The sequence below is a fragment of the Felis catus genome, chromosome A1, assembly GCF_018350175.1.
Source record: "Felis catus isolate Fca126 chromosome A1, F.catus_Fca126_mat1.0, whole genome shotgun sequence".
Classification (NCBI taxonomy): Eukaryota; Metazoa; Chordata; class Mammalia; order Carnivora; family Felidae; genus Felis; species Felis catus.
Genome location: NC_058368.1, coordinates 6,361,625 through 6,376,695, shown reverse-complemented (window position 1 = coordinate 6,376,695; position 15,071 = coordinate 6,361,625). Strand labels below are relative to the sequence as shown.

Here is a 15,071-nt window from a genome sequence, read left to right as displayed (position 1 = left end):
AAAGAGAGCGGAAGGGTGCTGACTGATTTCTCCACGCTAACTTGTCACTCGTGACTACTCCCCGTCCTTCTCTGACATTTACAGCTAACTCGTGTCCTACTGCTTCCTTCTATCACAATATGAATTTATGAAGTTTCCCCCTTACTTTCCTTCCCAAAGGAACAATTACCAGCCAAAGTGAAACTCTGGATGATAAAGCTATTAAATGTATACATACATGTAGGAAACCTCACTGGGAAGGAAAAACAGCAAATTAAGAAAACTGAAGCTAACCGAAGAAACTTACATACAGCAGCAAGAAAGTAACAGTGCCTGAAAAAAGTTACAAAACTACGCTAGATTAACTTCGGTACTCTAGAACCAGAAAGAGAGCAGTAAAATATAACCTTAAGATGTAGCATTTATCATTTCTGCATCTGGGGGAAAGGGAAGGGAAACCGATCAAAATGCTCTGGTCAACTCAAAGCACTCTGGGCTTCTATTCATTCAACTTTCCAAAAATTTGCTTTCTCTAGTTAATCATTCGTATGCCTACCACTTCAAAAATTCAGGGAACTTCAAATTAAATTTGCTGAATCTTCTGATTTATTTTAGCACTTCAATCAGAAGACTAGGATAAATCAAATTCTAGTCAATTTAGGAAATCATATTCCATTCCTCCAGAGAAGGAAGGGTTTCATTAACCATCACTGCCGTAAAAACAAATGCCATCATCAAGAAAAGAAATTCTAAAAATTACTAGAAATAATTTGAGGCTGTAATTAGAAAATTGGGGGGGGGGGAGGGAGAAAGTTGGGGGGTGAGGGTCAAGAAGCTCTAAAATATATTAAATCCAACACTTCAGAAATAATATTTGAATGCTAATTGGACCTATGAAAGAATATGAATCTAATGCTTGGCCAGTTTTATACAAAGCCCATTGAGAGAGTAACTCCATTCACGGAGATTCTTTCCAATGTTCCTGACAGAAATGGAAAGTGCACATACTTTTAACCCATGTCATGCTACAGAACCTCTGAAAAAGCCCACTTCTAGACACATTCATATTAATGGATCTGCCCCAATACTCTTCTAAAAGGAAAAGTTTAAGAGGCTATTTTTTAATGAAATCTTATATACTAGAAAGCCAAAAATACACAGTAAGAAATTCCCGGAAATGCAGGCATCTCCAATGTTCGACATCTGAGGTTTCAGAAACGCAGTCAGTCTGGAAATCGTCTGTTTTTCAGCATGATGTGGTTCATTTTTTCTGGATTCATCCATTCCTTTGCGTTACCAGTTCATTCATTTCTGATGACCATGCATAATCAGGGTTCACACTAACCATGAGGAATGTCACCCCCTGGTAGAAAAGGGTCACTGCAAGGGTACATATCATGTCTATACATCACTGCACGGGAGGTCGGAGGGCAAACTGCAAGATGGTCTACGTTTTTCTTTTTTTCCTTTGTTTTTATCAGAAATTCACAGAGACCAAAAATACATACATAAATAATGGTAAAACAGGCAAGGAGACAATATATGTGAGATTATGTTATATGTGCAAAATAACCCAAACAGAAATGTCTCCTCAGTAGAGGAGAAATATTATTTTCAACCTTATTTTCTGTCATTGGCACTTCAATTCGACACTTGTCCGGACCCAGATTACTCACTTATTTAATCCATGGAACACTGAAATATTTGAATTTCATTTGTCTACCACCCGAAATGACCCAATAAAAAGTAAGCAAAAAAAAATAAGGATTATAATTAAATAACTTACTTATAATCAATCATCAGTATCCTTCCCCTTTCTCTAGCTTAGACACCTTACTACTACTACTTACTACTACTTTTTTTTTTTTTTTTTTTAAGAGAACGAGAATGGGGCACCTGGGTGGCTCGGTCGGTTAAGTATCCGACTTCGGCTCAGGTCATGATCTCACGGTCCGTGAGTTCGAGCCCCGCGTCGGGCTCTGTGCTGACAGCTCAGAGCCTGGAGCCTGTTTCAGATTCTGTGTCTCCCTCTCTCTCTGCCCCTCCCCTGTTCATGCTCTGTCTCTCTCTGTCTAAAAAATAAATAAACATTAAAAAAAAAAATTAAAAAAAAAAAAGAGAGAGAGCAGGGGAACAGGGCAGAGGGACAGAGTCAAAGAGCCCCACACAGAGACAGATCCAAAGACCCGGGGATCATGACTTGAGCCAAAATCAAGGGTCGGATGCTCAACCAGCTGAGCCACCCAGGCACCTCTACTTATGTATTTTAATCTAGCTTCTCTCTTGTTGTTTTTACAGGGACTAAGTATCCATTTCATGTTCAAAAAACAATCCCAGACAACCATCATCCTAAAATTCCACAGTCTAATCACAGACATCAGATAATTATCATTTTTTAAACGATTTTGAGGTTAAATCCTACCTAGATGGAAGCAGATCAGCAAAACTGACAAACCCTGAAACCCTGAAACTGACGAAGATAAAAAGAGAGTAGAGCACAAAATCAGTTATGAAATAAGAAAACATCAATTACCACCAACCAATTATAAAGGAATAACCAACAAATGTACGCCACCAAACTGGACAACTCAGATGAAAAGGAAAGTTCCTGGAAACCTATAAGTTAACAAAAGTAACTAAAAAAGAAAGAGAAAAGCTGAATTAGGTTGTAGCAAGTTCACAGACTGGATTAATAATTAAAACTCTTCCCACAAAGAAAAGCTCAGGGTCAAATGGCTTCACACGTGACTATTTAAGGTATCAAAGCAATACCAATCCTTCACAGTAAAAAATTATTTTCTGGGGGCGCCTGGGTGGCTCAGTCGGTTAAGCGTCCGACTTCAGCTCAGGTCATGATCTCACGGTCCGTGGGTTCGAGCCCCGCGTCGGGCTCTGTGCTGACGGCTCAGAGCCTGGAGCCTGTTTCCGATTCTGTGTCTCCCTCTCTCTCTGACCCTCCCCCGTTCCTGCTCTGTCTCTGTCTCAAAAATAAATAAACATTAAAAAAAAAAATTTTTTTTTAATTATTTTCTGAAAAATTGATTGTTTTTCTACAGAACAGCAACAACCAGAAATGAAATTAAGATCCCCAAGGTAAGGTTTTTGTACAAATCTGGGGTCCAGCGCCTTATCTGTTTTTTAAGACCTCAAGAGCAGAAGTCACATAAGCATACAATATACCACCATTCCAAACTATAAATCAATAGAATTCCCAAGCTTGTGTACATGGCAGAATTCTCTAGAGGTCATTGAGAAATTTCAAACCTATGCAACACCCCAGGCCCAATTAAATCACAATTTATGGGACCAGGACACAGGCATGAGTATCTTTAAAACTCCCTGGGTGAACCACTGCTGTATGAAGCAATAATCCTCTAAAATTTTTGTTCAGGACCTCTTACCATCTGAAACCCCAAACTGTAATTGTTCATGAGTTGTATGTATCCATATTTACCATATTAGAAATTATGAGAAAAATGTTTTAAATAAAACGCTGGGGTGCCTGGGTGGCTCAGTCAGTTAAGCGCCCAACTCTCGATTTCGGCTCAAGTCAAGCAAGATCTCACAGTCATGAAACAGAACCTCACACTGGGCTCCGTGCTGGGCATGAAGCCTGCTTAAGATTTTCCCTCTCTCTCTCTCTCTCTCTCTCTCTCTGTCTCTCTGCCCCTCCCTGGCTCACACACATGCGCTCACTCTCCCTCTGCCTCTCTCTCTCTCTCTCTCAAAAAAAAAAAAAAAAAGCACTGAAAAGGACAAAATAAATTCATTATGTGTGAACAAACGTTATCTTAAAAAATAACTGTATTTCTCAAAACAAAAAACCATTGGCACCATTGTCTTTTTACGAGTTTCTTTAACATCTGGCTTAAAAGAAGGCAGCTGGATTTTCGTATCTGCTTTCTGAATTCATTCCACTGTAATACGTTGTTTTGGCTGCAGTGTATGGAGACAATTCAGTCTTACACAGATATCTAGTTGGAAAGAGGAGTTTTTAATAGTCTTTGCAAGTAACTGTTAGCTCTGTCATGCAGCCTCTGAAAAACCCTATTGTATGCTCTTAAATAACGAGAGTAAAAAGGGCAAATTATATTTTAGCATAATTTTGAAAATAAGTGCGACCTCAATGACCCCTAAAAAGGTGCTGGAGACTCCCCGAGGTCCCATTCTACACTGAGAAAACTGCTGGTAGAGAGTAGAGAAGCAAGGAGGACTAATGAGGTCTGCAGCTGTCAGAGAGGCAGGACTTCCGCTAGAAAAAACAGACAGGGGGAGAGGGAGAGAGCTGGCTCAAAACCCACACTGATTTTCGATGAAAAGATTAACACTTATAAGTGAATTGAATCAAAACCGAACACGAGCTGTGAAGGAAATCTATATCCAAACGCTAGTGTAAACGTGACGTATATAGAATAAATCTAGCTATTAAAGAAACTGCAGCTTGAAGGATTAACGCAAAGTGGACAAATCCAGGGAACCACCATCAAGATCATGAAATAAGGCAATGCCAGCACCCTCAGAAGTACCCATCGTGCCTCTCTCACGTAGAATCCCTTCTTCTTCCCCAAAGATCATCACTTCCCCTGTTCCTGACACCCCTTTAAAACTGTATTTAGCAAAAGCATACGGTTTGGATTCTGCTATGTCTAGCATCTTTTCACTCAATGTCAAATTTATGAGATTATTACTGCTGTCGCACACAGCTTCAATTTTTTCACTTCTATCACCGGGTGGTGGATGAATCCACCACACTTTACATAACCGCTGTGCTACGGACGAACACGTGGGATGTATCCAAATGGGGTATTACAAATAATGCTTCTATGCACAGCACCATACACGTACCTTAGTGCAATCATGCACGCATAGCTATGGAGCGTATATGTAGAAGACAGATACTGGTTCACGAGGCATGTGTACCTTCAACTTCGGTACAACCCCCAACAGCTCTTCAACGTGTATGTACCAATTCCCACTCCCATCGGTTGGGATATGCATTCCGGTGGCTCCACACTACAGACTGCCAGTCTTTTCAACGTTAGCCCATCTGAAGACTGTGGTGATGTCTCAGTATTATTTATTCTGCACTTCCCGACTACTGAGTTTAAACTTCTTTTCGTATCTTCATTGGCTATTTGTACATCTTCTGGAAAAGTGCAAGTTCAAGTCTCTTGCCCATTGATCTATTAGGTTATCTGGCTCTTACTCATCTCTGCCAGCTCTTCAAATTTTCGAGGTAGGAGACATGTCAGTTTACGTGTCATTCAAACATTCTTTTTCAGCCTATGGACTACTTTTTTAATCTCAATGGTACACTTTAATAAACAGAAGTTCTTAATACTCAGTTCGACTTAGCATCTGTTTATTTATAGTCAGGGCCTTCTGTGTCCTGTTTAAGAAAGGTTCTCCTGCTCACAGGCCATGAGGGTTTTCTATATTATTTTTTACCTGTAGACCTGTAGTCTGTGTGGAATTGATCTCTGAGTATGATACAGGATAGGGGTCAAATGTCAATTAGGGACATCCATCTAAGCAATCACACAACAATTTTTATCAAAAAAAACCATTCTTTCCAGACTGTTTTGCACTTAACATAATCAGACATCTATAAATGTCTGGGCCTGCTTTAGGGCTTTCTACTCCACTTCATTAATCGTGTTTGCCTACGCTAACACGTATTAATACCACACTGCTTGAATCCTATAGCTCTATAATAACTCTATGTATCTGATAAGGCCAGGGATTTGTTGTTCTTCAAGAATGTCTTGAAACTCATGGCCCTCTATTTTTCCACATAAATTTTAGACACAAATAGTCAATTTCCATTCCTCCCCAAATTTTCCAGGCTATGGTCTAAGGTTGAACAGAATCCATGTATTGATTTAGAGAGGACTGACATCTCCATAATATTAAGGCTTTCATTTCATGAACATGATATAGTCCCCCTTTCCTTACCTTTCCGTTAAATTCTCTAAATATTTTATAGTTTCCTGCACAATGGTATTATAAATTTCTTGCTACTTCTACTCCTATATATTGGGATCTTTAATGCCAAAACAATGTCTTTGTTAATTTCATTTTCCAGGGGCGCCTGGGTGGCGCAGTCGGTTAAGCGTCCGACTTCAGCCAGGTCACGATCTCGCGGTCCGTGAGTTCGAGCCCCGCGTCGGGCTCTGGGCTGATGGCTCAGAGCCTGGAGCCTGTTTCTGATTCTGTGTCTCCCTCTCTCTCTGCCCCTCGCCCGTTCATGCTCTGTCTCTCTCTGTCCCAAAAATAAATAAACGTTGAAAAAAAAAATTTTTTTTTAATTTCATTTTCCAATTGCTATAGAGAATTTAACAACCATGCTAAATACACTTCTAAAGTCTAATAACTTATGTGTAGATTCTCTTGGATGTTTCTACATACAACACTATATAGACCAATCGTACTACCTACATATATTCAATTGTTTTTTTTCTTCTAATTCTTATCCTTTTACTTTTCTTTTCTTACTGCATTGGCCATAACCTACAGCATAATGGTGAATAAATGTGGTAAGGACAAGCATTCTTATTTTATTCCCAATTTCAGAAGATAAGCATTTCATCACTGAACACCATTAATATGACATTTGCTGTAAGTTTCCTTGTAGATACTCTTCCTGAGATCATTCTTTCCTAGTTTGCCTAAGAGTTTTTCAACATGAACAAATATTAAATTTGAGTGCTTTCTGCATCTCATAATGATTATAATAGTTTTTCTCCTTCATTAATATGATGAGATACATCTGATTTTGAGTATTAAGCCAACCTTCCATTCTAGAATAAATACAAAAACGCTCATATTACCCTTTTACACTGGTAGATCTCATTGTTATGTTTAAGGATTTTTGCAAGTATGTTCATGAATGAGACTGTCCTATAATTTATTCCTTGACAATATTTGATGTTAAGATTATGCTCGTCTGGCAGGACTTCCAGGCTTACAAGAGTTTGGTCACCCTGATTCCAAATCTCCCCATACATCCTCTTTCCGAAACATCCATAAGAAGAGCAAAAATATCCACATATGACCCATGCCTTCATGCATGAATAGGAAGCAGAATACAACAGCCTTCAAATAACCTGTAAATAAATAAACTGCATTCCAACAGAGCTTCCATCCTATACCACTGAAAGCCTATGGCTGGAGACAACAAGGCGGGAGAGATGAAAGGTTATATAAAATAGAGTAGAGACATGTGGAAGACTTAAATGACCCTCAACCCTCTGGGGGGAGAAAAAGTGCTACATCACTGAACACAGATCAAGACTTGGTAGTTCACAGAACTGGCTGCAAGAGAGGGGCTTGAAAGTGAGTGGAACTAGAAGTCACAGCCTTGGAGAAGCAACGTTTGTGAAGAAGGGTCAGTTATTTAGAGAGACTGGCACATCTTGGAGACATGGCAGAAAGGGGAAAGAAAGAAAAAAGAGGAAAATTAAGAAACTGCAGAAATGAAAGCAAAAATAAGACAAGCCACCCACCCATCAAAACTGACATCATTAAAAGAACTTCGGGGAACAACTGGAAAGAGTGCTCTCCAACCAAGAAACCTACTCACAAAATAAACAGGGATTCAAAAACGCAAATGAAGTCCATACCCACACAAAACTGCTAGAAGAAAACAGAAAATGTAAATCAAAGCATTTCACTAACAAAACTTCTCCCCCAAAGCATCTGTTAAACCAAAGAAAACTCTAGTATGACACTCAAAACCGAACTGAGTACCCTCAAACAAGCACACGTGAATCTAATACAGAAGCTGAGAATGAAAATGGACTGAAAAAGAAACTGAAACAAAAGCAAGCTGAACTTAATTGGGAAAGAAATAGAAGGAAAAAATCCTGTTGCAGAAGATTAAATGAAAAGGTGCCCAAAGGAAATTAACTTCAAATGAAAATTTAATAAAAGGCATTAAGAAAAAGTGAGAAAACAACCTAAAGAAATGAGTATGTAGAGAGTGAATGAAACAGCAAACAGGCAAAGAAGGTCAAACATCATGTAATTGAAGACACACGTATTCCAGGGTACGAAGAGTCAAGACTCTGGGAAAGGATATTTAAAATACTGAAAGAGGGATGGCACCTGGGTGGCTCAGTTGGTTAAGCATCCGACTCTTGATTTTGGCTCAGGTCATGATCTCACGGTTGTGAGATGGAGCCCTGCATCAGCCTGAAAACTTAGCGAAACATAGGTTTTTATATCCAGCCAAGCTGTCCTCCAACTATCAGGACCATGAAAAATACTCGAACAAGCAAGAACTCAAAAAATGCTTACACAGGCACGCATCCTGAGGATTCCAATCACCCTTCTCAACTCAGGCTCATCATCTGAATCAAAGACACAGAATGATCGGCATGACTAACTTCTCAGTTCTCCCAAAGACACAAAACTAACACACTTCTACATGCACGGGAGAGAAGTTAATCCATTATATTCAATGGATGCACTAGACATTGAACTCCATCTAACCAAGGAATGGAACAGGCAGTCAGACATGAGTAAGAGGCAAAGGCAGTGATACACAGGAGACACATAAGAAGCCTGAGGGCACAACATCCTGACTTTGTGGCTTTTTTTTTAAATGTTTATTCGTTTTTAAGAGAGAGAGAGAGAGGATATGAGTGGGGCAGGGCAGAGAGAGGGAAACAGGATCTGAAGCTGGCCCTGAGCTGATAGCCGTGAGCCTCACGTGGGACTCAAACTCACGAACCCTGAGATCATTACCTGAGCTGGAGTCAGGCTCAACCGACTGAGCCACCCAGGTTCCCCCTTACTTTGTGGCTTCCAACACACAGGGCTGACAGACCAAGAGCCACAGGTGTAGAACATGGCTCTCCTCTTCAACCTCTGTCCCAGGGTAACCTGTAGATTCATTTTAATATATTTACACTGTGGTTTCAACCCCCACCCCCTGGGGGAGATGGCCATGACAGTTCTGGCAAGAACCGTGTGTGCATAGGGCCAAAAGCTCCCCTTCCTAACCTGTGGGAGTAGTCCCGTAGATGACTGGAAGCAACCTCAGCCCTCAGTGGGAGATGGCCCTAGCTGTGACCCATGACCTATGCAAACACAGAAAGAAACGTCCCCTCTAACCCCGGCAGCTGCCACTTCTGGGCCTGCCCACTCTCCCACCTTGAGGATGTACTGTCCTTAATAAACTGCTTCATGCTTGCTACTTTCCGTCTGGCCACCTTTATACCAGAGCAAGTGTGGATCCGCACATAAATCTTCTCCTGGGGAAGCCAAGAACTGAGACCTCCATTCACACAATGCAGAATCTCCCACCGCTAACAGGATGACTAAAGAGGACTGATGAAGAAGTGCCCAGTCTGTGTATTCAACGGCAGAACTAAAACTAAAAACAAGACTAGGGTCACGGATAGAAGTATATAAACCTACGTTGTGACAAAGCAGAAAATTGCAACAAAAATAATGGGAAGGGGCGCCTGCGTGGCTCACTTGGTTAAGCGTCTTGACTCTTGGTTTCGGCTCAGATCGTGATCTCAGTCATGAGATCGAGCCCCAAGTAGGGCTCCACACTGAGCATGGAGCTTCTTAAGATTCTCTCTCTCCCTCTGTCCCTCCCCGGCTTGCGAGCGAGCGCATACACTATAAATAAGTTAAGTAAGTGAGTAAAATGGGGAGGTAAAAGAGAAAGAAAAAAACAATAAAATCACTACTGTATTGGTGACAGGTGAGAATCAAAAGAAGCCATATCAAGGTGACATACAAGAGAGTAAAATGGGTTAAAATGGTTAAAAAGGGGGAGGGTGTACTATACAGGTACATAATTGAAAAGCAACCGCTAGGACAAAAATTTATTCCTTCCTAGATATGAAGTTGTCTTTATCAAGCTCAAGGAAAATACACGTAATAATGAGTGAACACAGTAAGTTCGATACACACGGTAACTGTATCATAGATAACAACGGAGCCAAAAACAAGTATCTCAGTTATAACAATTCATGTGAATGAACTAAACTTGCCGGGGCACCTGGGTGGCTCAGTCGGTTAAGTGGCCGACTTCGGCCCAGGTCATGATCTGGCGGTCCGTGAGTTTGAGCCCCGCGTCGGGTTCTGTGCTGACAGCTGAGAGCCTGGAGTCTGTTTCAGATTCTGTGTCTCCCTCTCTCTGACCCTCCCCCGTTCATGCTTTGTCTCTCTCTGTCTCAAAAGTAAATAAACGTTTAAAAATAAAATAAAATAAAAATAAAAATAAACTTGCCTACTTAAAAGATTTTCAAACTTCCTCAGAGAGCAAAGGCCAACCCTGTCCCGTAGTAACGAGAAGACAGATTTAAGATGCAAGATTCGAAAAGGCTAAAAATAAAGCGATGCACAAAAACTTATCAGGCAAATGGAAGCAATTAGGTGGCAATCATACCAGACAAGATAAAAGTTAAGACAAAAAGTATTCAGGCGGATGAATGCTAAAAGCTATCATTTCACAATGCAAAAAAAGTATTAATATCTATGAATCAAATAACAGAAACTATAACCAATCCAAGAAAAAATACAATCTCTATAAATAAGAGACACGCACTACTCAGTACCCAAAACAGATCAGGAAGGAAAATAAACAAAGACTAAAAGTAAATGATCTAGGGGCGCCTGGGTGGCTCAGTCAGTTGAGCATCCGACTTCAGCTCAGGTCGTGATCTCGCAGTCCGTGAGTTCGAGCCCCGCGTCGGGCTCTGTGCTGACCGCTCAGAGTCTGGAGCCTGTTTCAGATTCTGTGTCTCCCTCTCTCTCTGACCCTCCCCTGTTCATGCTCTCTCTCTGTCTCAAAAATAAATAAACATTAAAAAAAAAAAGTGATCTAAACAACATAACCAATAAAGAAGGGTTTTTTTTTTGGACATATATGAACGCCGCGCTCTAAGAATAGAGAATATACCTCCTTTGAACAAACACAAAACGTTAATCCCAGGATAAGGCCCAAATAAATCATGAACGTAATCATGAAACAGCAATATTACCAACAATAACCAGTGATCAAAATTTCAAAGAAAACTGAAAGACTGGAAACAATGTAAAATGGTACAAGAAGGGAAACATAAATGAATTATGGTACACACAATGGAATCACACACAGCAAGAAGAATAAATGACCCAAGAGTACTTGCAACAACATGGACGAATTTTTAAAAATTGGTGAACAAAAGATCTAAATACAAAACCATTTATAATGATCAAAATTCAAAACCAGGCAAAACTCATCAGCTTAGAAGTCAGCATAGGGGATGCCCTTGGAGAGCGGGGTGGTCATGACTTAAAAGAGACACTGGTATGTTCTAGGTGCTAGTTTCATGGGTGATGGAATACATTTTGTGAAAATGCACCAAGCTCCACACTTCTGATGTGATTTTTACCAGTATCAATAAAATTAACATTTTTTCTTAAAAATCAGAGAAAAGCTAGAAATTATTTTTTAAAAACCTTCCCACCAAAAACCTTAAACAACTCTTGGAAGAAAGAGAATATAAAAACAAGTCACAGAATTCCTAAAAAATAATGATAATGAAAACATTACATATCAGACTCCATGGAAGAATTTAAAGTACTAATCAGAAACAAATCCAGAGCCCTAACCACCTATGTCAATTTTTTTTTTTAATTAAAAAAAAAAAAATTTTTTTTCAACGTTTATTTATTTTTGGGACAGAGAGAGATAGAGCACGAACGGGGGAGGGGCAGAGAGAGAGGGAGACACAGAATCGGAAACAGGCTCCAGGCTCTGAGCCATCAGCCCAGAGCCCGACGCGGGGCTCGAACTCACGGACCGCGAGATTGTGACCTGGCTAAAGTCGGACGCTTAACCGACTGCGCCACCCAGGCACCCCAATGTCAATTTTTTAAGAGCAGAAAAATGAATGTATTCCATTCCTAACTCAAAAAGCTAAAAAGGAGAACAAGGTCAACCAAAAGGAGTACAAAGAAGGCCCCTCACTCAGTTGGTGGAGTTTGCAACTCTCAAGATCAGGGTCATGATTCGAGCCCCACGTTAGGTCTAGAGATTACTTTAAAATAAATACATTTTTTTAAAGATGGTAACTGTAAAGATACAAAAGCAGAAATTAACGTGGTGGAGAACCAACTTAATAAAAATTCTCATTCTTTAAAAAAAAAAAAAAAATGAGTTCACGTATATGAGGGACCTAGAGTCGTCAGATTCACAGACAGGAGAACGGTGGTTGCCAGGAGCTGGGGGAAGGGAAGAACGGGGGGTGAATATTCAACCAGCACAGAATTTGGATTATGGGAAGGTGAAGCAGCTCTAGAGCTGAATGGTGCTCATGGTTGCACTTAATGGACGTAATGCCACAGACCTGTGCAGCTGAAATAACAAAACAAAACATACACTAATTTCAGCAAAGGAAAAAAAGAAGCGAATACACGAATACAAAAAAGATAAAATCTATAAATCATAAAAGAGTACCCTGCCCCCTTGCATGCAAACACATTTAAAAACCTAGATGAAATAGATAATTTCTTGGGAAATACAGCGTATCAAAACGGACCCCAGCAGAGACAATGCTTAAACCAACTAACTTCCCTAGAAGAATCAGAAAAAGTTACCAAAGAACTACCTTACTAAAAGAGAACCAAACCAGAGAGCCCAGAGGAAATCTATCAAACCCTTAAAAAAACAGACAATTCCAATATTAAATTGTTTTAAAACATGAAAAGTAAAGAGTAACTTCCAAATTCTTTTTATGAATCAAGTATAACATAAAAAACTATAACGTTAATTCCTGAACCCAATTAAGATAGTAAAAAAAAAAAAAAAAAAAAAAAAAAGAACACCTTTACAAACGAATAGCACTTAGGAACACCAATGCAGAGATATGAAATAAAGTATTAAAGAAAAAAAACCCAGAGCACCTAGGTGACTCAGTCAGTTAAGCGTCCAACTCTTGATTTCAGCTCAGGTCATGATCTCGTGGTTTGTGGGATCAGGCCCCATGTCAAGGGTCTACACTGACAGTGTGAGGCCTGCTTGGGATTCTCTCCCTCCTTCTTTCTCTGCCCCTTCTCTGCTCACACACATACATACTCTCTCTCTCTCAAAAATAAATGAATAAACTTAAAGGAATAAAAAAAAAACACCAGTATTATTATTGTTATTCGGTATTAGCAAATTGAATAATACAACTCACCATACTAATAAATCTAATGAGAAAAAATACATAATAACCTCCAAAAAGGCCTGAAAAAAACCCTTGACAAAATTCAGTATCCATTCCTAATTTTGGAAAACCATCTCTTGAATAAATAGGAATGAATGGATGCTTCTTAACATGACTTTACCGGTACATATAGAGAAAGTGTGTGCGTGGGAGTACCCACAAAGAGAGCACACCCACAAGAGAGTACACACACAAGAGAGCGGGGGTGCCAACATCTTACTGGGTCAAAACTAGAGGCATGCCCACGTAAGTCCAAGAACCAAGCAAGGATGCCCAATACGTTGTCTACTATTTAACACTGTTCTGGAGGCATTCACCAAGAGAAAACAATTAAAAACACAAACAGTGAAAAAGGAGAAATAAAACTCTCTACTAGCTGATCACATGACAGTAAACCTGGAAAATCAAAAGAATCAGTGATAAAAAATAACTCAAGAAAGGGAATTCAGCAAGGCAGCAGGATATAAAATTAACAAACAAAAAAACAATAGCCTTCGTGTACACAACCGATAACCAGTCAGGATATGTAATGGAAGAGAAAAGCCCATTTGTAACAGCAAGAGAAAGGAACGTATACTTAACAAGAAATGTTCAAAACTTCCATGAAGAAATCTACAGACTCACACTCCTGAAAAGGCACACCCTGTGAGACTTCCGCATCCGCCATTCGTGGATGAGATATCACAACTTCAGTAGACTGGCAGTTGGTTCTCCCTAAACTAATTTACAAATATAACACCACTGCAATAAAAATTACTCGGAAGCTTCTTTATGGAGCTAGACAAGTTGACACTCAGTTAACACTGAACTGGAACGAGGGAGAAGTAGCCCTACCAGATATGAGAACAAAGTTCCATGATTAAAATTGTGGTTGTAAGCACTCAAAGAGGCAGACAGACCAGGGAAATGTAACAGAAAATACAAAAACAGACCCAACCTGTATACGGAAACCTAGTAATATATAATAATGGTGGCATCTCAAATGACTTGGGCGAAAATGGGCTTCATCAATGTTGGGGCAAGTGAATAGCCATGTGGAAGATAAAATGAGACCCATTCATAATATCACACACCAGAATAAACTCCAAGTGCAGCAGAAATCAAAATGTAAAAGCTGAAAGCTACCTAACTTCTTAAGGAAATCATTGGTGAAGCCTTCTGTATCATGGGTGCAGGGAAAGGTTTTCAGACCTTGACTTAAAATCCATACCCGAAAATTACATGTGAATCTTTGCCCAGGGGTCAGCATCCTTAATCCCCATGGTAAGGGTCAACTGTACTTCCTCCGTGTTTAGTTTGCTGTTTTGTTCCTAACTCTGTGAGATGGATGTACAGATCACTGAATGTTTTTCAGTCTTCTTTCCTAACATGTATTTATGGCTATAAACTTTCCTCTAAGTATAACTTTAGCTGCATCCCACAGATTTCGATATGAAGTATTTTTATATTAATTCTGATCAAAATATTTTGTCAATATTTAAAATTCTCATTGCAATTAAAGATCTTCCATAATTTGTGGGTATTTAGGAATGATTTTACTTTTTGCTATTGATTTTAGTTTAATGCAGAGAATACTGTACTGTTTGACCTCAATCCTCTGAAATATCCCATAAGCTGACAGCTTATCCACATGAACTGGTAAATAATGTGTATTCTGCAGTTGTTAGGGGCAATGTCTAGACATGCAAGGCAAGTTTATTGTTCAAATATTGTGTTGTTCAAATCTTGTATATCCTTACGGAATTCTGTTCACTACAATACCAGGGTAGTACAAAAAATAACTCACTCTACGATTGTGAATGTATCCATTTCATCTCCCTATTTCTTTTATAATCACTGAAATTATTTTCAGATGATCTAGACACTCTATTAAAGAAA

General features: G+C 39.5%; 1 protein-coding gene across 4 annotated transcripts in view; it reads right to left on the bottom strand.

Moving 5' to 3' along the window:
• The window catches only part of WASF3 (WASP family member 3), a 136,381-nt gene that overhangs the window by 110,002 nt on the left and 11,308 nt on the right, over positions 1 to 15,071 (bottom strand). Inside the window, exon 1 of one of the 4 annotated variants that reach the window (XM_019822289.3) lies at positions 8,278 to 8,299. The exons of the other annotated variants lie outside the window; for them this stretch is intronic. The gene's annotated coding sequence lies outside the window, so the exon portion shown is untranslated. Of the gene's footprint in view, positions 1 to 8,277; positions 8,300 to 15,071 lie in introns of those variants that run through there. 4 annotated transcript variants of the gene reach the window in all.